This window comes from Megascapheus bottae, chromosome 26 (assembly GCF_031878675.1).
Source record: "Megascapheus bottae isolate mThoBot1 chromosome 26, mThoBot2.hap1, whole genome shotgun sequence".
NCBI lineage: Eukaryota > Metazoa > Chordata > Mammalia > Rodentia > Geomyidae > Megascapheus > Megascapheus bottae.
In genome coordinates this window covers 19,423,373-19,446,812 of record NC_143534.1, presented here as the reverse complement: position 1 = coordinate 19,446,812, position 23,440 = coordinate 19,423,373, and the positions used below count along the sequence as shown (strand labels likewise).

Below are 23,440 nucleotides of genomic sequence, written 5' to 3'. Positions count from 1 at the left end.
TCAAAGGTAACCCTAGATGGTTTTCTTCCTGCTATTTTCCAAGCAAACTAAATAGACCTTCTAATGGACTGGCATGTGGATCCTTACCAGTATCCAGGATTCTTTCTCTAGAATATGCTTGATAATCTTCTGTTTTAAATAAACCAGTCAACTCCAACTCAACTGACTTTTTTTGACACAAAGAGTTCATAATTATACATTTCTTTCTGACCCAAATTGTGGACACTTAACTGGTCTGGCTGCCATAGTACATATCATCTGTTTATATGTCCTCTAGTAAAACCTCCCTCCCTTAGTCAATTCTGAAAAAAAATGGGAAAAGGAAAGAGTTATAGAAACTGGGGATCAGGGCAAGCTAAACAGAACGGGAAAGTATAAACTATAGGGTTGGCGACCAGGGTTAGCATAACAGATAGCCAACTAGCATCCCACATTCCCCTGAATCTTGTTTCTTACAGTAGTAACTATAGATTTCCCTAGATCAGATAGAAATTATTTTGATTTGCATATATGAATTATATATTGTTAGCTTTGAATTACATACCAGCATCATAAAAGTAGGCTACATGAAGTATGTAGCTGAGCTATAAGGGAAACAAACTTGAAAACTTTATATAAGCCATATGTTCACATTGTGAAGTTCTCCATAATTTCTCCTCAAACAAGCATCATCCAAGTCAGAGAAAGAATTCATATGTCAAAATAATGGACTGAAATTTGGGGGAGAAAAAAGGAAACATTTTTTTTCTCAGCCTGGGAATTTTAACTCAAGGCCTGAGCAATGTACCTGAGCTTTATTGATCATTTCTATCAATTGAATCACCACTCTACTTATGGCTTTTGGGGGGCATTTAATTTTAGATAATAGTCATATGTACATACAATGGAATTTCGCACATCGTTTACAAAGAATGATAGTATGTCATGTGTAAAGAATTGGAAAAAGTGATACTAATGAAGGAATCAGGCCCAGAGAGATTAAGGATGTATGTTTCCTTATATCCGAAAGCTAGATTTACTTTAATAAGTATATTGTGTGGTATGTAAGTGCATACAAGTGTATTCACTGAGATATGAGAGATTCAGGAGATCTCAGTGTAATTCTCTAGAAAACAAAGTCAAATTTCAGCCAAACAAAAGGGAAGCAGGTTCTCAAAGTGGGGTGGGAGGGGGAGGTATAGTGCTAGGGTGCAAAGCAAAGGAAAGGGATAAATGAAGAAGAAGGGGAGATGCAGTCAAGAGTCCAATGTGTATCCTACAAAATTAAGAAGTGTAAGATAAGGGATCAGTTGAACACAGTGTGTAACATTGATCAAGATATATTATATTCATAAACTATTTGGTTAAATGGCAAAATAAATAAAAATGTTGATTAATGAAAATAAAATCTTTTCCTTAAAAGAGTCTCTGATAAGATCCTATCAGGACTTGCATAGAATTGCAATATTCAGATCTCTGAATCCTGATTAGCTAAAATTGCAGGGCTAAGCCATGGCACCCAGCAAAAACTTTTTCACAGTGTCTTACCTCTGTTCTTGCCTTCCTCAGACTCTTGGCTTTGTGTATAACAGTGAATGTACTAGCATTAAAACAGTGTTCAGCTAGAATATTCTGGGAATCCCCTCAACTTTCCACAAAGGAAAAAGATTCTGTCCATAGAGTTCCTGCCCCAAACCAGATCTTACTCATATGAACTTTCAGAAACTCAGTCTCACTCACTCTTCCCAGCCCAAAGGGGGTTAGTGAGAAGTAAGAAGAGGATTCACAGAAGAGACAGTAACCAGGGGGTGGAAAGCAAAAACAATCCAAACCAAAGTGGGATACAAGTAAAATTTGTTCTTTATCCTGTATGCACAGCATAAACCACAATCATGCCTTTTCTCAAAACCTTGAATTTTTTCAAAAATTCCAACTGGCGCAAGTTTGGTCACAGTGCTTCATAATAAATCATCACATGCAATTGGATGTGGCACTTTGGCTCAAGGGGTAAAAGTCAGTCTTGAGCATAAAATGTTAAGCAATATCAATAAGATGTCAGTTCAAGCCTCAGAACTAAGACTTCATTTAAAAAAATTTTATCAGATGTCAGTGGTTCAGGCCTATGAGGCCTACACAGAAGGCTAAGAGCTGAGGACCATAGTTCAAAGCCAGCCTAGCAACAAAGCCCCAGCACTCTTATAGAAATAGACCAAAAGTCCCCTAAAAAAACTGAAAATGAAAATTTAGCTGTGAAGTGGCCAACTCATGAGTTCAATAATAAGCAAAGAAATACACGCGTACATACACATACATATATATACATATTCATCATATGAGTTAAGAATGTTGGAGTCTTTAAAACAAAAAGAAAGCATACTGAAAAAAAACAGAACTTGAAAATAATAGTCTGCAAACATACTAAACAATGGCATACATGACAGATTTGACATAAAATCATAATTATTTTTGAAAATCACTCTCTTAGTGTGCAGAGCTTATAGAAAAACAAAAATGGAGAAATACATAATCTGTAAATATAAAATAAGTTTAAATTGCGTTTAATTATTAAACACACACACACACACACACACACACACACACAAAATGAAACTCCCACATGACTGTCTATATTCCTATGTCTTCATCTGACGTGTGTTCCACCAGTGTATACTTTCTCTATTTTCCTCTCCCTTTTGCTGGATCTTTCACTGAGTCATGGAAAAGAGAGAATATAAGAGGCTCAAAATTCCATAGTGGCTGTTTCTAAGGGGAAGGAAGCTACAGTAACTGCCACAATGGAGTCACAAACAGAGAAAGAAAAAAAATGTCCTTGAGACTTCTGGCATATGAAAGTACCAGAGTGTGGGTGTCTATGTGGCTCTGGTGCTGAGGGTAGCAAATTACAGGCAGAAGAAATATGTGTTCAACAACTGGAAGAAGGAAAAGCTGAGGTCTCCTGGGCTTTCAACCTCTCCGTTGTCTGCTTCTAATGAGCAGAGATCTTTTTTTCCCCAAATTATCAGGGCACTGGAAAAAAAATCTGGTTTTAGGAGTTGACATTCACGAGTATGAGAATTAAAAATAACCATGCATTTGGTAGCTGACACCTTTAATTATAGGTATTCAGAAAGCTGAGATCTGAGAACCACAGTTCCAACCCAGGCCAGGTAAGAAAGTGTATGAGACTTCAAAAGAAAAACATTTTCATTAACCTTATTAATTGTTCAAATGAGTTGGCATTTAACAAACCAGTTAATGAATATACTGCATTTTCAACAATGCTACTCTTTTTTAACATGATACTCATATCTCATATCTCCAATTAACAGCCATAGAGATTGAAGGGGAACTATTGCTTAAAAGTCGGAGAAATAACAGAGCAAAAACAATCTAGGAAAGTGCTCATGTCCTGCCTTCATGCCCCAGAAACAACAAGAAGAAAAAACTTAAAATGAAGGAGATTGGGGAAGAGGGAGGGAAGCCAAGGGGAGGGAAAGTGGGAGAAGGGGAGGGAGGGGTAACACTTCAACAAGAAAGGTACTCATTATCTTACTTATGTAACTCTAACCTCTCCATATATCACCTTTACAATAAACTAAAATAAAATTTTTTTAAATGAAGGAGAGAAGACAGAAGACCTGATATAGACAAAGCCAGTATAATCAAGTCAGGGAAACCAGAGAAGAGTTTGGATCATAATATTCCCTGTAAGGTGGACTGGCAACTGCACCTCACTGCTCAACAAAGCCACAAAGAGCTTTTAAGACCTTCTTTGGACTGCAAAAGTTCTAGCTCGTTCAGTAATCAGGTGAAATTACTAGAACTGTTTTCAACCTCATTGTGACTTTCAAATGACATTAACTGTGCGTGCAATATATAATCCTAATATTCATTAATTAGGTTGTGAAAAGTAATAGGCAAATTACAAATACCTCTATTCATGAACTTGTAAGATACAAAGATGTCTTCAACGTAAGAGCTTATTGGAAAGGAGAAACCGTGTCTTAAAGGACCTCCTCTCTCAGAGCTCAACCACAGGAGCTGTTAGAAATCTTATCCAATGCTGTTTTCTAGTTCACAATCAGATCTTGTGATTGGCTGTTTCATGTTGTTAAAACTGCCCTAATGTATGACATCATTCTCCCAGTTAACCTATCACCACCTAGTAAAATCTTGAGGTTTCCATGGAGTTGTCTGTAAACAAACCTGCCTCATTGCAAGTGACAAGTGGATAGCAAGAAGCATCCACTGCTTCTTAGTGGACACGTGCATGATTTAGCTCCAGCTACCCACACTTCCTCTCGTGAATCTCCTTATCCCTTGCATCTCCGTTTGATGTGACTTCTCTCATCATGTTAGGTAACAGAGAAATGCCTCAAAATTTTTCCATTAGTCATATACCTAGTAAATCTCCAGATATCTAATTCCATGCTTCCTCCATTACTCGAAGCTGTTTTGGTTCTATTTTTCATTTTTGTATACTTCTGCACCATACATAATATCTTCCCACTTCAGTCCTATATAATATGCCACATTTATTCATTATCAGTTATTATTAACATCACTATTACTGAAGGGTAATTGGAATCTCAGAGAGTTTAATGCTTTTCTTGCTAACAACATTTCTTGAGAACCTACCTCTTTGCTTTATTTAGCTTCTTGTCTACATTTACAGTGAACTATAGAATTCGGCAAGTGTGTTGCACAAAGTTAGAAAGTCCCAAACAATAGCAATGAAAATATTAACACAATGAAACAGTGTTAGTTTCATTGCGGTGTGTGTGTGTGTGTGTGTGTGTGTGTGTGTGTGTGTGTTTACACCAGTGTTACGTGTGGAACTTAGTGCTGGTCCTGAGTTCAAGCCACAGGTCCCTTTGTTATGCTGATATCAACTTGCATAGTCAAACGTACAAACACAAAAACCAAGTGAGAATACACAAAATTATCATCTTTCTTTTTTTTTTCTTTATGCACGAGACAAATCACATTCACAGGGGGTATGGTAGCAATTGAGCATTATCAATGAGACAGTAATACTAAGCTTTATAAACATTCCTGGAAGATATTTGATTGTGAACCCTGTATCAAAAAAATTAGTAAACAAGTGCTCAACCACTGAGTCTCACTCTAAGTCTAAAACATTTCGTGTCTTTTAAAAATAACATTGTTATTAATTACAATAAAATAACATTGTTTTCTTTGATTTCATTTACACACAAAGATATAAAGAAACAAAGGCATCCCATTATGATGTGTGACAACTAGAGCCCTAACCAGCTCACTTGTCACAAGGCAGATTCTTGGTCAGCGTCCTGAGACGAGCTCATAGAAACAATTGCTTAGTGATGGCAGACTCCTGCATGCTTTGAAGAAGAAGAGGTAGAGGACATCACTACAAGAGACTGAGACATTTCTGAAAATGAAAACCAAGAGGAGTGCTAAAAAAAACAAAACACAACAGTGTCCTCCCCATGCCAGGGTGAGCTGCCTCCACCTGGCAAGGTCAGGTTGGTGCCTTTGCCTTTTCTCTCCCCACAGAAGCCTCGAGTTCGACCTCTTTCTCGCAGGCCACAGTCTCTGGCCTCCCACAGGCCTACGGTCGCTGACCCTGCTCAGTTTCCTTCTAACACAGCTCAGCCTACTCCACTCAATGCATCCCAACCAGCTCATGACAGCTCATGTCTCAGGGCTCGCACCAAACAACCTCAGCCTATTTCCACCCATGCCATTCTGTGGGGAAGGAACAACCCTCCCCAGTCGAGCGTGTCTCAGCTTGCAGTCGCCAGGCCTGCACCCCACAAACCATAGCAAAGATATGGAACCAACCTAGATGTCCCTCAGTTGATGAGTGGATCAACAAGTTGTGGTATTTGTACACAATGGAATTCTATGCTGCTGTCAGAAAGAATGACATCGCCCCATTTGTTAGGAAATGGAAAGACTTAGAAAAAATCATATTAAGTGAAGTAAGCCAGACTCAAAGGAACTTAGGCTCAATGGTTTCCCTCATTCGTCATAATCAGTAGAAACCTTGGGCTCTACTAGCAGAGATTTGCAATAGAGCAAAATCTTGATACATAAGGCCATATAATGTGAAGCTAATTGAAAGGACCTCCAGGATATTGAAACAAAAGCCATATAATGAATGATTGTTGTCCTTAATGTACTATGTTGTCTCTCATCTCCTTTGCTGTCCCTTGGTTATCTCATATTGGTATAGTATCTCACTTTGTTATCTGATATATTGAATTTATTTGTATTTGGATATTTGAAGTTTGATAGGGAAGGGGGGAAAACCAAGACGGGTGTAGGGTGGGGGGGGGAGGGAAATGGGTACCAAGATGTGTGAAAGGGTATCAATGTATGTGAATTAATGCACCTTCTATCTGGCAAATATCATGTAACCCTTTTACTAATTACAATAAAAAAATTAAAAAAAAATAAAAGTATCCATTTGTGTTTTCATTTGTCTCTAAACTTGTTTTCTTTTGGGTTATTGTTCTGGATCAAAAGCTGTATTGAAATAATTAGAGTTGGGTGGGAGAACTTGATAAAGGAAGGAGAGGACTTAAGGATATTGGATAGAAGATGTTCTAGGAAAACAAAGGCCAAAAAAGAGAAATTATACAGTCTTTTTAGGAGAAGCATGAGAGAGCCCAATGACAGAAGTAGGAAATGTTAGGTCCAAGTTCAAAGAACAAATGGTAAATCAGGTGGCAGGTGGACTTAATCTTGAGAAACATAAACCATGTAAACTATTGACCTATAGAGAATAGTTATAAGTTTCATGAATCATCAGCTAAAACCCTGTAGGAGCAAGACTGGTATCTCGCCAGTATAAGGAGGATGAAAACTGAGGATCTGTCCATTGTTGATAGAATGCCCCACAACCTATAGAGGTTAACAAGTTACTTGTCTTGAATTGGAACTTCAAAGACAGGGATTGGAGGAGGAAAGTGTAATAACTCACCCAAGTAATCCCAGCTACAGAGGGCTAAGATCTGAGTATCACCATTCTAAGAGAATTCATGCAGGTAAGTCCCTGAGACACTTATCTCCAAGGAACCAACAAATAGCGGGGAGTAAAGTTGTGGCTCAAGTGTTGGAGCCCAGCCTAAAGTAAAACAACTCAGGGACCAGAGCCAGAATGTGAATTGAAGCTACAAGACAATCAGAAAGCAAACCAACAAGCAAACAAAACCCTAAAAGAATAAGAAAAAGCCTAAGAAGTAAAAGCTCTCTTATGTTATACCAGGACAGGTCTCAGTTGTTCTGATGAAAATGAAATAGAGAAGTGCATTCTGGTAAAGGAGCGGCATGTTTCCGCTAGTGGAACAGTAGTCTTGATCCAGAGTTCAAGGACATAGCCCATGCTCCCAAATCAAACATACAGAAATACCTCGTGATGGATGAGGCTGCAGGCTAGAATTCAAAGCTGGCAAGTACAGGGGGAAAAAGAATGAACAGTGTGTGCCCCTTAACAATAAACTCCTAGGTCCAAGTAATGCCTTCAGATACAAAATATGCAAATGTGATATGCAGACATGAACAACTGCTGTTTTATCCACTGTAACCAGTAAACCCAAGGAAAGGGACAGTCCAATGCTCATCAAGCATCCTGCCACGCTAGGGATGAGTCTTACTATGTTAAGACACTGGCCTTCCTAACTTGGTCACTTTTTGAAATGCTACACTGTAGTCTTTTGTTCATGGCCAAAAAAAATAATACTGGAACATCAGAGCTGACCACTTGTCTTGCATGTGCCTCTGTCATCAGTTTTAGAAATCACTCATGGACTTCCATTCTGTAGCCAACATCTGGATAATTCTCCCTGTGGTCAGCTATGGCTGCCATAGTATCTAACAGAAAAGATTTCTTCTGGACCATGTTTCTTGATAGTGCAGACTGACCTGAAATAGTCTTTGAAATCACTGATTTTCTCATCAACTGTTGCAGCATTGTATAGTTTTCCCACCTCATGGATGGTTGCTTCTTTCAACAAAATGTTGCATACACATCGGGGGCCATCACACAGTCATGTCTCATGGAACACAGAAAATAAGATCATATGTGACTTGCTCCCTGTAACAGACACTCTAAGTTATGGGTTTGCTTCCTTGGACTCCTAGAAGGTGAGAGGAATATGGTGGTTACTATTTGTATAATAGTTCTGTGTCTCTTTTGTGTCTGTACCTCTACTGCTGCTGTGGACTCTGTTTGAAGGTTGAAATAGGCTTTTGGTATGCTGTCTAACCAAGACAAACCCATCAGGCTCAGGAAAAATCACAGAATTAAGCAGGGATTTGAGCTGCATGAAACTGAGTCAGTTATAACAAAGGACTGGATAGGACTAGGTGATGATACATAAAGTCATCTTGAAACGTAAGCACTTAATTTTTCTAAGGAAATGCTAGTTGGCATTTCCTGAATAGTTTCCCACAAAGTAGAAGTCCCCAGACCAACAGGCCGGTATGTGGAGATTTACTGGTATTTTGGACCCTGAGCTTAATGCTCAGGTGTTATGACAAAACAGTTATCTTCAACTCAAATAGCATCCTTTGTTCCTAGGCTTCATATTTACTCCTTAACTCTGCTCCCTGGTGTGGAGAATTAAGAGGTCTGGTTGCCACAGGCTCAATCTTCTGCTGGTAAATTAATAAATTACTTATAGTAAATTCTTGGTCAATCTTGAAAAAAAATGAAAGAAAGGACTTATAGAAACAGGGTACTGAGACAAGGTAAGCAGAATAATGCCAAATGCAGCTGAGTGTTGGAACTCCAGGGATGTTCACCATTGTTTATACAGGACATACCTGACTAGCACCCCCCATTCCTCTGAATCTTTTATTTCTTTCCATTGTAAGTGTAGATTTCCATTGACCAAATAGGGAGGGATCTGGCTTTCAGTTATTTATTATCTTTTTTAGCTTTGAATGATATACCAGCACTACTACAGACTACTTCAAGGATGAACTTTATATACTTTATGCCACATGCCCCTATTGTAAAGTCTTCCATAAATACTCCTCAAACAAGCTAGCTCAGATTCTCTGAACGAACATACAGTATCTCAAAATTATTGAAAGAAATTTTGGAACAGTCAAATTACTTTTCTGAATGTGTGTGTGTGTATGTGTGTGTTGTGTGTGTGTATGTGCACACACGCGCATGTGCCAGTCCCTGAGCTATATATAATTCAAAACCTGGGCTTGTTCTTGAGCTCTTCTGCTCAAATCGAACATTTTTTTCATGATAACCACATTTGAGAATTTGGCTTTTTTGTTACATAATTAGAGATAAGAGTTTCCGAGATAAGCACAATACTCAAAACCTCAGCCTCCAGATTAGCTAAGATAACATCTTTGAGCCATGGCACCTAGAGAAAAACCAAATTATGAAGTGCCTATGTTCTTATTTTCCTATACATGTCTGGTATTGTATGTAATGGATGAGTACACCAGAAATAAACAACTCTCAGCTAGTATGATCTAAGAATCCATTCAAATTTACCACAGAGGAAAAGGAGTCTGTCCATGGATTTCTTACCTGAACCCAGCTCTTACTCATATAATGATCAGAAATTCAGCCTCACTCACTTTATCACAGTCCAAGAATTCCTAGAGAGAAGAAGAGAAGTCACAGGAGAAATAGTAACCAGGGGAGGGAAAGTACATACTATCCAGACAAGGTGGGCTGAAGACAAAATGTGCCCCTTACCTTTGTATGCGCAGCATACAAAGCAGTGCTTTTGCCCAAACAGTGCCTTTGCCCAAAGACTTATTGAAATTTTTTCAATAAAATAAGAATGACCAAGTTTGTTCATAGTTCTTCAAACATTTCTTTGGTGAATGGTAAGTTCTTTGTACAACTACTTAAACACAATAAAATATTCAAAAAATCTAATCATCACATGTAATTGGAAGAGTAGCTATTGCTATAGTGGTAGAAAACAACTTTTAGGGAAAAAAATTAAACATCAGTAATAGGATATCAATTCAAGCCTAAGAATAACAGCCCACCAGAAACTTGGGAATTTTTCATATGGCATTAATTAAGGCTTATAATGCTAACAAAACAGGAGGCTATGATCCCAGGACCAAAGTTTAAAGCCAGCCCAGCAACAAAATTCATGGCACTCTTATCAACAGTTGACCATGCTCCCTAAAGAAAGCTGAAAATGAAGATGTGTTTGTGACTCAAGTGGTAAAACACAAACCTTAACAGGAAAAGATATATAACCAAGCCTTGGGTTCCTGCCTCAATATAAAAACAAAAACAACCAGATAGATAGATAGCTATTTATATCTATATATAAAATTATATATATATATACTGTAACTGAATATACAGTGATATACTATGAAATCTATACCTATGTATACAACTATAAATAATTATATATAGTTGTTTTTGTATATATAATGTATATACATATACACACATTATGAGTTAATAGTATTGGATTCCATTAAACTAACAAGAAATGCATAGATAAAATAGAGCCATTGAAGCTGGGCGCTAGTGGCTCATGACTGTAATCCTACTCAGGAGGCTGAGATCTGAGAATCACAATTCAAAGCCAGACTAGGCAACAAAGTTTCAGACTCTTATCTCCAATTAACTGTCAAAAAACATGAAGTGGTCCTGTGGCTCAAGGGTAGAGTGGTAGCCTTGAGCTGGAGAGCTCAGGGATAGTGCCCAACCCAGAGTTCAAGCCCCAGGATTGACATAAAAAGAACCATTGAACTACAGTCAATTGTCTACAAGCATATAAATCAATGGCATAAAGGAGGTATTTGACATAAAAATATAAAATATTTATTTTTTGAGATTTTTTTTCCATTAAGCATGTACAGTTTATAGAAGATTAACAACAAAAATACTGAATTATATCATTTTTAATATAAAAGATAGTAGTGTTGAATTTAAAAACTTGAAAAAAGGCTGGGAGTTTGGCCTTGTGGTAGAGTGCTTGCCTAGCATGCACGAAGACCCGGGTTCGATTCCTCGGTACCACATACATAGAAAAAGCCAGAAGTGGTACTGAGGCTCAAGTGATAGAGCTCTAGCCTTGAGAAAGTCCAAGGACAGTGCTCAGGCCCTGAGCTCAAGCCCAGGACTGGCAAAAAAAAATACCTTCAAAAAAGCTAAAACCAGCTCCACATGAATCTTTTTTTCTCCTGTCCCCTCACTTTTCCTCTGTTCCTCAAGTGTGTACTGTATTTCCTGCTCCATTTTTACTGACTTTCTACTTGGTCCCACCAGAAAGAGAATGTAAAAGGCTCAAGATTCCATAATGGTTATTGGTAAGGGGAAAGACCTACAGCACCTGCCACACTGGTTTTACATTCAGAAAAAGAGACAAATAGTCGATAAGGCTTCTAGCATATGAAAGTCCCACAGGGTGAGAAATACAAGTAGAAATGACAGACAAAGAAATGTGTTAAAAGTAAGGAAGAAGAAAGGTATAAGGGCCCCTGGGCCTTCACCCTCTCAGGTGTTTACTTCTAATGAGCAGAGACTGTTTTTTCAAAGCATTAGAGCATGGCAAAGATTGTAGGAATTGACATCTATGAACATAAAAATGCAAAATACAATGGAACCTATAACTGACACATAATCACAGATACTCTGGAGATTTAGATCTGCGACATTAGTTTCAAGTCAGGCTATGCAGGAAAGTCTATGAGACTTTTTTTTAATTTCTTCATTAGCTGCACAAAGAAGCACATATTTAACAAAACATTTTATGAATATAAGGAATTTTGATCAATATTACTCCTTTCAATATGACATACTAAATTCCAAATAACAACCAAAGAAGCTAAGGTATAATAATAAATACACACACATATGCACACATATAATTGATACATATATATAATTCTGAAGTATTAGAGATTGATACTTGAGCAAAAAACAATCTAGGACATTACCTAGGTTGTAAGTTCAAGCCTTAGGACTAGCAAGAAGAAAAAACAAGAAATAATGAAAATTCAATGTTTCTCTGAGAAGATGATTAAAAATATTAGAAAAAAAAAGGCTGTCCAAACTGGAACAGACAAGTCTACCTCAAACATCTCAAGTAGAAAAAAATACTACAGGAGAAATGCTCAGAACCCAAAATGTGGTGCCCTCAGTGAAATTCATTCTACTCTTCAACCAATCACAACAGCTTTTTAATTCTTCCTTTGAAGTTTGAAAAAGTTCTACGAAGTTCATTGATCCCAGGAAATTTATGTTTTCAAACTCAAAGTTAATTTCCTTGGTCCTCATGCACATTAACTACACATGGAATATATAATTATAATATTCACTATCACAATGTGCAATAACACTGAACAATTTATAAAAAATTGGGGGGCTGGGAGTTTGGCCTAGTGGTAGAGTGCTTGCCTAGCATGCACAAGCACCCGGGTTCAATTACTTGGTACCAGATACATAGAAAAAAGATGGAAGTGATGCTGAAGCTCAAGTGGTAGAACTCTAGTCTTCAGAAAACCCAAGCTCAAGCCCAGAACTAGCAAAACAAAACAAAACAAAACTTTATTCATGAACATGAAAGAAACACTGAGATGATGTCCTCAACAAAAGTAATGTTGGGAAAGCAAATGCCCTGCCTTGCAGACCTCAGTTCCCCACAGCTGAACCACTCAGGAGCTGTTAGAGGTCTTACCCAATCCAAATTTCTAGTTCAGAATCAGATCTTGTGATTGGCTCCTTCATACCCTTAAACTGTCTTAATAGATGACATCATTCTCCCACCTAGCCTATCACCACCCAGTAGAATCTTGGGGTTTCCATGGAGTTGTCTGTACACAAACTTGGATCATCGCAAGTGACCAGTGGAACAGTGTCCAGTGAGCTTCCTACCGGACACGTGTGCTCTTAACTTCAACTACTCACACTTCCTCTCCTGTCATCTCCTCATCCCTTCTATCTCCATTTCATGTGACTTCTTCTCTCACAATGTCAGGTAAGGATAAAAAAAAAGTCTAAAGTAATTTCCATTCTACTTCAGTAGTAGAATCAAACTATCTTCAAGTAAGAGAGGGAAATACTGAATTAAAAATACAGAGTTTAGATAGGGCTGCGATGTTTATTAGGTTTGTGACTTATCCAGACAGCTTTCATTTACACAAAATCTGTTACTTAATCTGCCACATGAGGAGAAAAGATTGCCCATCCTCAAAACACTTCATTTTTCTGATAATAAGTTTTAGAAGGTACATGTTTGTGCAGAGGAGGCAGCTATAGAGTTCTCCTGGGGGTTAATTTTAACACAATTAATTGAGAAAGGCTAGAAAACAAAAAACAGCATACTTCATCTGTAATAGTCTCCTGCCACTAATATTTTCACGAAAGGATTTCAAATTTAGTACTGTTCAAAGAATAATATTCAGGGGTTTCAGTTTTGCTGTCAAGTAAGGGATAAAAGAAATTCAGACAGGAGGGATGATCAGACTCACAGCAGGCAGATATTCTAGAAGAAAATACTTCAACAGGAAGGGGAGTGATGAAGAATGGTTAAAGATGAGGGGAGGACAAAAAAAGAAAGACTCACAGATGAAAAGTATGGAGACTTTTCAGGAAAAGGGAGATGGTTTGGAATGGAATTTTGATGGGAACCAAATATTTGAAAATCAACACACAGAAAGCAGGCAGTGAAATCTGCTCAAAGAAAAGGAAAATGAAGTTCATTTAACCAAGAGTTAGCTTAATAAACTAGAAAAAAATCTAAGAGCAGTTTCAGAGTTGTGATTTGTAGTTTTTGTTTTATAATTGCTTTGCTATGTATTTTTTTTTCAGTTGAGTCTGAATACAAATGATGGTGACAGTTGCTTTTTTCATAATGGAGCTGAGGGCATGAACAAAATTTGAGTTAAGCTCCTTGGCTTTTCGGTTTCAGTTATTTTTCCAATTATGTTTGGGTGTTAACTCAGGCCAGCTTGCAGATATGATTCTCTACAAGGGATTTATATGATTTGGATATGGTTCTACTAATATTTAGTCTAAAATGAATTTTTAAAAAAGTATTGGTTTTGGTTTACCCAGTAAGATTACAGTTGAGTTTTTCCTTGAAAGTTTTGAATAAGACCCTTTTAAACATGCTTTTTAGAAATACTGTAAACAGGGATTAAACCAAGGGCACTGTCATTTCAGTGTTCTTTTTTATTCCAATTTAAACTTCATGGATATTTAAATTTTATGCCAGACTTGGGTCTTGAACTCGGGGTTTGGATAATGTTCTTGACCTGTTTAGCTCAAAGCTACCATTTTACCACTTGAGCCACAGCTCTACTTATAGCTTTTCACTTGGAAAGTGGAGTAAATGAATCCAGGACTCGTCTACCCTGGTTGGAATTGAATTGAAATCTAAAGATCTTAGCCTCCTGAAAGCCTAGTATTTCAGATATAAGACAGCAGAGCCAGAAGAGCCAAGAATGGGTTTTTATTTTATTTTATTTTTTTATTTAGTTGGTTATGGGGCTTAAACTCCAGGTCTGGCACTATCCCTGAACTCTTCAGCTCAAGGCCAGTGCTTTACTTCTTTGAGCCATAGCACCACTTTTGGTTTTCTGGTGGTTAATTAGAGATGAATCTCATGGATTTTTGTGCTCCTCAGATCTCAGCCTCCGGAGTCACTAGGCTTAAAGGCACGAGTCACTGGTGCCCTGCTTTGGTCGGCAATATTACAAGAAATAATCTTGTATAATAATAGGATTCCTTTACATTCATTGTACTTTGTTTATTGTTTGTTTTATGACAATTTACCCAAACTGGTCTCAAATACTGTAACACAATAGATCCCTAGCTTAAGCATCGGAGGCAGGAGCTAAGGATACACATGTGACCAGCTTCCTTCCTGTTTTCATTGAATATAATGACTGCATAAATACTTAAAATTACTGCAGGTTGCTGCTTTTCACATACACTTTACAGGTAAACTTTTCCTGTATGTACTAAACAAGAAATTCATTCAAAAACAAGCCTAGTGGGGTAGCTTGGAAATTCCATGCTACTTGGAATTAAAGCTACTCAAGAAATTCAGTTGGAAGACAAAAATAAAAATTGATGCCAGATTTGGCAACTACTGACTAATTTCCTTAAAAGAAACAAATATTCTTAGCCAGGCATAGGTGGCTCACATATGTAATCCTGGTTGGTCAGTAGGCTGAAATACGAAGATCACAGTTCAAAGCCAGACAAGGCAGTTTAAGACCCAAGAATATTACCTACAATCAGCCATTAAAATGAAAATGGAGCTGTGACTCAAGAAGAGTGCTAGCTTTAAGCAACAACAAAAGATAAAAAGCTCTGGAGAAGCCCCAAGTTTAATTTCTAGGACAGGCACACACACATATAATTTGCAATTCACAATTACCTTCTACTTTGGGGCTTCTTTTGGATAAAATGACATAGATATTTTCATTTTCATAACGTTACATGTGTGGTAACTTCAATGGCTAATGAATATATAATACTTGAATGTTTGACACCTATTCAAATTTTCATTCATACATATAGTTCTATTTGTAATATGTTTTAGTTTTTACTGTTGTTCCTGAACTTACTGTGTCTTCCTATATATCAGTCCTCTACAAAATGCCACATTTATTAATTATCACTGTTATTATCATCACTATTATTTGTACATCACTACATAACAAGCAGCTCAGAAAGTTTCACATTTTGCTTGCAAAAAGGATTTCTGAAGAAACTACTTCTCAGGTAGTCACTGTTACTTTGGAACACAAGTCTGACTTGAAGAGAGTAATTATGCTCTTTTATTAAGAATGTTGTCAGTGTTTCAACTGAACTCTACAAAATGGTGTATGACTTGAGCAAAGTGAAACCCCAGCAATCCAATGAAAATATCAGAACTGCTTGGAATTTTTTAAACGCTCTTTTTGGCCAGGCACTGGTAGCCTGAGCTACCTAGTCAGCTGGCTCAGATCTAGGATTAATGTTCAAAGCCAGCACTAATAGGAAAGACTACAAAACTCTTATCACCAATAAGCTACTAAAGAGTAAAGCTGTGGCTCAAGAGGTAGAGTGCTAGCCTTGATCTCAAAAGCTCAGAGACAATGACTAGGTCCTAAATTCAAGCCTCAAATCTGACTTGAAAAAAAATTTTATTCTTGTGGTTGAACTCAGGTCCTACCTGTTGTCCCTGATCTTTTGTGTTCAAGGCTTGTGATCTACTTCTTGAATCCCATCTCCACTGTGGCTTTTCTGTGACTAACAGCAGATAACCTGTTCAAGACTGCTGTGGGCTGTAATCCTCAAATCTCAGCCTCCCATGTAGCTAGGATTACAAGCAGAAGTCACAGGCATGGATTCTTTTTCTTTGTGCACTATTTTAACTTTTACCAGAAGCAGGTTTCAACTAATATATGCTTTTCATTTTTATCATATTTTTTTGTTAACACCATATATTCTAACTAAAAGTCACTGATTTTAGATCCCAAATCATGAAGATAGACATTTTTAAGAATAAAAATAAAAAGTTAAATCCCCATTTCTCCAGTTCTGCATTTATCTAAATCACTTTTGATGTTTTCTAAATATAAAAGCATTGTTTGGGTCTGGAATTTAACTCAAGATCACAGTTCAGCCTTAATACACACAAGGATTTGGTCCTGTCCCCATCAGATGACAATAATAGCAATAAATAGCAATAATAAGATACTTGATTTAATTTCGATTTTAATGCTGGTAATTGTTTATATTTTGGGAGTAATATTTTGCTCAAGTTTAAGATGAATATGAGGGGGGTTTGTAGAATAACTATGTATACACAAATGTTACAATTTTAAGACTTTATTTGCTGCTTCTGTTAATGGCTCTAATAATCAAAGAACCTATCTATAAAGATTGATTTGGGTTATCTGGTATATAACATTAAGAGAAATATAAATGGGTATAATTAAAGGAATCTTTTACAGTTTTTCATTTGCTGTCAACTTTATCTTGTTTTATTTTGTTTATTTTGCTTATTTTGTGTTTTTATGCTGTTACTCAAACTGGTCTCAAACATTGTGATGTAATTCAACAGCCTCCCAAATGCTAGGACTACAGAAGAAAAGCCTAGCTTTTTGATTATTATTATTAAATATCACTCTACATATATCAGGACATGAAAACTAGCATTTTGCTTCTTCCTATATACTTTTTACTGATACAGTTTTCCTGGCAAGGATTTTGGGCAAGAAATTGATTCAACAACAAGCCAGTAAGTGACTTGTAATTCGAATGTGCTCAGATGTATCCACTACTCAAAAAGTTGACATGGAAGATTATAAGTTTTGATAGCAGTCTTGGGGCATCTTCCTGACAAATTGTCTAAAAATATATATCGCAGCAAGGCAATGGTAGTTAGTGCCAGACAGTTAGCCTGGAAGCTGACATATGAAGACCAGGTTTCAAGTCGGCCGGGGCAGAAGTGACCATTACACTCAATCACCAAAATTTAGAAGTTAAACTGTAGCACAAGTGGTAGAGCAATATTGTTAAACTAAACATTCAGGGACAACACACAGGTTTGAGTTCAAGACCGAGGACCAGCGCACAACAACTAATATTCTTAATTCACAATCACTTCTATTTGGCATTTATGTCTAGCTAAAATGAAGTAGATAATGTTCATAAAGTCGATAATATGGCATGTGTAATAACCTAAATTGATTAGTAAATACACAATACTTGGATGCTTGAAACATACGCAAATTTCTATTTCTTTATATTTTTTCTATAAATCATATTTTTATTTTTGTGTATCTTAGCCCCATATACCATATCTTCCTCCATCAGTCTTAATACTATGCTAAAGTGAATGTTGATATGGCAGTGGTGATTGGTACTAGCTAAATCATAGCAAACTGAAAATAACCCTGTTCCACAAAGTTACAGTCTATTGAGCTCAACAAATTTTCCCTGACACTCTTGCTTCTTCCAGACAATTTCCACAGTTCATCTTTCCTCGGAGCTGCCCACGCTCCGCAGCTCCCTCTTCCTGTGGTGAGCGAAGCCTCTTCTCTAACAGGAACTGCCTGCAGCTTCTCCAGAGTCCAGGCTCCAGCCCTCACTTCAGCATGGCCTCTGCCATCCACCTCTGCCACCTCTTTCCAGACACTCATGGGGGGTGCCTACCTGTGCCAATATTCTAGCACAACCCTGTGGGCAGGGGGAGCTGCCCACAGCCAGATCTCCACCTCAGCTGCCTCCTATTCTAGTGTTTGGGAATGGGACATGGGAGGAGACAACACGGTGACAATCACTGACCAGGGTGCAGTGATCTCTTCATCAGTGCTGACATGCCAGTATACTACATGTGCACATGGCAATGCCTTAGTGCCTCCTTATCCATCTCTGCCTGCCAGCCTGGTTCAGGGGACCCCATCACACACTGTGGGTCAAGGCTTTAGTCAGCCCCTTCCCTGCTGGGAAGGAAATCAAGGTTATTGTTATCACCCATCCACCCTGGGGCCCTTAGTATGTGGAGAACTTGGCCCTCGTCTGCAGCCTCTCGGCTCTGTATCCTCCATGGTGTTAGAGCTCAAGGATGGTCAGCCCACAAACATTGCATCACCGATCTCCACCTCAGGCATGTGCTACTCTGTGTCTGCTGACCCCATGACAGAAATGAATGCCCAAGGTAAGTAAAGACAGCCAAGAAGAGTAGAATTAGTAGAACCTCAAAAGGAATGTGTATTGGTGGCTGGGGATGGGTGAGTCAACAGATAGAGGGGAAGTTCTGAGCCTCAGTTACTACCCTCACTCAGTGGTGGACATTTTCCAGCCTCTACATAAGGTAGAGAGGCCTTAGAGAGTGGCTCAAATGGCATAGCACTGGCCCTGTAAGCATGGAATCCTGGGTTCACATTTTACTACTAACAAATTCAATTAGGTGAGGAAATACAGGATCCCAGTAAGGCCATTTGAGCTGCACACAGAAGACCACTGGAAGTATGGTAAGGAGGCCCAACTTTGGATTCTTTGGAAAATACTTGCAAATTTTGGAGTAGTAACAGTTACTTCTTTTGAGTTCAGAGACCCTGGTCAATGGAGTGAGGCTTAAGATATGCCCTTTTTATGTACTTCATGAACATACATTCTTCTCCTGAATTGGCCTCCAGTGGCTAATGCTTGTAATCCTAGCTACTCAAAAGGCTGAGATCTGAGGACTGATTCCAGATGCCAATAATCTGGTCAAATATTAGTAGGGGCATGTCTCAAGTAGATAACCAATAATTGAGCAAAACAGCAAAGAAAGACCACAACTCTCTGAAATCAATCTGCAATGTCACCATCCATGGGCACAGACAAACACACACACACACCAAGTGAAAATACACAAAACTATCATCTTTCTGTCTTTCTTCATGGTGAAACATTAGACAACTGATTATCACAGTAGAGTGGCAAGAACTAAACACCCTCTAGCAAAATGCTAGGCTTTATGAAACTTTTATTTCTTAAGTTTCTGGGGATTGTTGGGTTTGAACCCAGAGCAAAGAAAATAATAAAGAAGTACATAGCCACTGAGTCTCACTCCAAGTACAAAATATTTCATGTTTTTATCATTGGAGTCATTGGATTAAATAAAAAAACATTCCATTGTCACCAGTGCCACCTAGAGCACCCACCATCCATCTGACCACACATGGGTCTTGGACATTGTCCTAAGATGGAAACTTTCCTGGAGATGGATATGTCCCTAAGAATGTGACTCCCACAGGATGTCTGCCAGACACTATGGATAGCGCCAAGGCCTATAGAAGCACAAATGCCTAATAAATTGAAAATATTAATCCACTTTCCTAGGGTACATATGAATAATAGTCTAATGGGCTCCCAGAATGGTGGCCTCCTTTCAAGCTCCAAGTCAGTAACAAAATGAGAGAAGTATTTGGGAGAAATAAAGAGAGCTTCCAAATCTTTGAATGCCTCCAATCTCTCTACAGAAAGACAGGATCCACCACGACTTCACCTAACAATTCCTGATTTTCTCTAGCTTTTGTCTTTCATACATCATTGGGGCAAGGGGGTTAAGTCTTGTAGTGATAGGCACAATCGGAAAAAGATAAGCCTGAGTTTGAGGTGATCAAAGAACATTTGAAAAGACAATTGAATGTTGCAGTGTTACTCTGGCATCTGACATTTAACTTCAGATTCACTTTAGTTTTAATTTTAATCAGTTTAATTGTTTTAACTTACCGACAGATCTTGACAAATTGATAGTTGACACAACACTCCAAGGCAAAAGTATGGGAAGCATCAATGTGATCCCAGTGCAGAAAAACTCAAGTGTCACTGATTGTCCCAGTGTTCAATGGGGAATGAACAAGCATGACGCCACTGGGGTTATTGATGAGGCTTCTAAGGCCAAAGTCCAGCACCAGAACCTAGGGCACCTGCTGGAGGAGCAAGCTGTTGAGTTCACTGTCTCAGCCAGTGACAGGGCTCCTTGCAACACAGTCAAGCATCTAAGTAGCAAACGCCCTAACGTGCCACCCAGCAGGGCTAGAAAAATGAAGAGTCATGGTCAGGAAAGCACAAAAAACATGAGAGAAAACAATCCCGAGAATGGTGGAGCACAGGAACATTCTGGGAACAAATTGAAATCAAAAGAGAGAACAAGGCTTACAAAGGAAAGGCGCAAGAGAAATCAACCTGAGCCTTGCAAAGAGGCCTTGAAAAAGCCTCGAAGCAACCTAGCCATTCACATGATGGAGTCAGTGAAGGTTTTTCATGCACTCGGGAAGAAGAATGAGAGGAAGACTGGATTACCTTCCTCATGTGCCTTGGGAAATGCAAGCAACTTCAAGGACACAAAGATGTCTCCAGCTAGTCAGTCAAGGCTGGATAATTCTGATTGTAAAAGTCCTATGCGATTTATGCTAAAGAAAACCAAGAGGAGTGCTGAAAACCAGTGCCCCTCTGCATGCCAGGGTGAGCTGCCTCCACCTGGCAAGGTCAGGTTGGTGCCTTTGCCTTTTCTCTCCCCACAGAAGCCTCGAGTTCGACCTCTTTCTCGCAGGCCACAGTCTCTGGCCTCCCACAGGCCCACTGTCGCTGCCCCTGCCCAGTTTCCTTCTAACACAGCTCAGCCTACTCCACTCAATGCATCCCAACCAGCTCATGACAGCTCATGTCTCAGGGCTCCCACCAAACCACCTCAGCCTATTTCCACCCATGCCACTCTGTGGGGAAGGAACAACCCTCCCCAGTCGAGCGTGTCTCAGTTTGCAGTCACCAGGCCTGCACCCCACAAACCATCACCTTTCACTGCTCTGCAGCACAAGCCTGTTTCTACTGCTGCCACCAAGCGCAGATCCCCACCTAAGCCTCCAAACCAGTATCTCCTGCAAGACTTCAGCTTCCAACCCATTCCATGGAGGAAACCTGACATTCCTGGGCCAGCAGTGTCAGATCCCATCAGCAAGGAGCAGAGGCCAGAGCGTGAAGCCATGAGAAGGCGGGCTCAGCAAGAGCGTGAGAAGGCTGCCCAAAACACCTTTGTGGGGCAACTGCCATTTTTCCACCAGAGACAAACAGACATGGAGATTTCCCAGTACTATGGCTATGCAGTATAAGATCTGCAAGGACTTATTTTGTAGCAGTTTTGCTCCTTATAGATGAAGAGAAATATTGGCACACATATATATATATATATTAAGGTTATATACATTGATATGAACAAGTGATAGAAGACTTCTCTATTTATATATATTCAAATAATAAAACTGAAATAAACTAGTTGTAAAATGATTACTAAATAAAAAGGCATATGTATTTTAAGTATTTTGTTTCAATTTGTGTTGTTTGGGGGTTGCAGTTGGCTTTAAAAGTTGCTTGGATGCCATGTGCTGGTGATGCAGCCTGTAACCCTGGCTACTCAGGACTTGGATATGAGTATCATGGTCAGAAGCCAGCCTAGGCAGCGAAGTCTGTGAGAGTCTTACCTGCAATGAACTAATAAAAAGCCAGAAGTAGTGCTGTGGCTCAAGTGGTAGAGCACTATTCTTGAGAACTGTTTTGGTTTTTTTGGGGGGGGAGGGAGTTGTAATTTTTAAATGCATTGGAAAGAAGAAACTGAACTTTGAGTAGGAAAACAGGGTAAAGGAATAAGTAAGGACAGAGAAAACAATATCCTCTAGGATTAGAAACGCCAAAGGGAAAGCCTACTTAGGCTTTAAAGATTAGTTCTAGATGGGCAAAATATCAGAAGTAAGACCTAAAATCTGAAGCTGTCGTTCAAAAGAACAAACCTTTGAAAATGTGAAAAATTACAGATGATGTGTCTAGGTTGACCTGAGAAATGAAAGGCAGTTTGCCATAAAGAGCAGCTTTATATCTCATGAACCACAAGGGGGAAAAAAATGTCAGACCGTGGTACCTCATGGCTGTGATCCCAGCTGGGCAGGAGGCTGAGATCTGAGATGGGAGATTCTAAGCCCACATGGGCAGACAAAACGTGTGACCCTCACTGCAGTTGAAGGAACAAAGAGCCAGGAGGTGAGCTGTGGCTGAAGTGGTAGAGCATTGAGTGATAAAGCTGAAAGTGCCCTGCGCTGTGCAGAGCAGTCACACACTATACCACACACACACACACCACACATATATATTGGAGAGTCAGATTCAGTACCTAACTCCAATAACTTTGATTCATCTAGGATGAGAACTGGGAAAGATGCATGCAAAGCATGGGAGAAATCTACCAGTCTTGGGATCATGGTAACTCTGGGGAAAGCGGCTAAGCTGGAACCTGAGTTCCACCCAGAACAAGGCCTGAGCATAAATCACCATTTACCCAACATCCGTGTACTAGGTAGCAAAATGGTTCAATTAACCTTCAGGCACACAAGGCCACTTGATCGTTGATCAGCCGTTGGCTGAGACCACAGCAGACACAAAGTCTCATGGCCCCCACTGGAGGCCTGAGGCCTTGAAGGCCTCAAAGACTGCGAGGGCCCCTAGGGTCCAACCTGGCTTTCCTAGCAGAGAACCTGGAGATTATGAGTGGACATCAAATATTTAAAAAGGTCTAAATACAAATGGAAGAACTACCTCCGCTCATCCTGGGGTGACGCAGCCACCCCGACCATTCCCAGCCAACGGAACAGAACGAACAAGAGCTGCTTCCAGGGTCCATTCTCACCCAGGGAGGGGCCCCCCGGGGAGCTCACGCATGCGCAGTGAGTCGCCCTCCAAGCAGCAGAGGCCTGAGTCCTTCTGTAGACTTGTCTCAAGGCACAGCTGGAGGGAGACTGAGTGGTAAGTTCCAAGAGAGGACAGGAAAGAATTGCAGAATAAGAGGAGATAGAGTGGAGGTTCGTCCTCACTGGAAAAATCATTAGAGATACATGCTTCTAGGACTCTCTGACTCAGACTGGCTTTGAATTGCAATCCAGAAGTCATAACCTCTTCAGTACCTAGAGTTACAAATTTAATACA

General features: G+C 39.2%; 1 long non-coding RNA gene and 1 pseudogene across 3 annotated transcripts in view; one reads left to right on the top strand and one right to left on the bottom strand.

Annotated features, from left to right (window-relative positions):
- LOC150046036 (uncharacterized) overlaps positions 1-23,139 on the bottom strand; it is a 162,684-nt gene extending 139,545 nt beyond the window's left edge. For all 3 annotated transcript variants that reach the window (XR_016532668.1, XR_016532669.1, XR_016532670.1), the window contains exons 1-2: positions 23,054-23,139; positions 9,527-9,597 (exon numbers count right to left, since the gene is read on the bottom strand). This is a non-coding gene — a long non-coding RNA (uncharacterized LOC150046036). The remainder of the gene's footprint in view (positions 1-9,526; positions 9,598-23,053) is intronic.
- On the top strand, positions 12,950-21,579 carry LOC150046037 (uncharacterized protein C2orf78 pseudogene; annotated as a pseudogene).
- Positions 23,140-23,440: the final 301 nt, after the last annotated feature.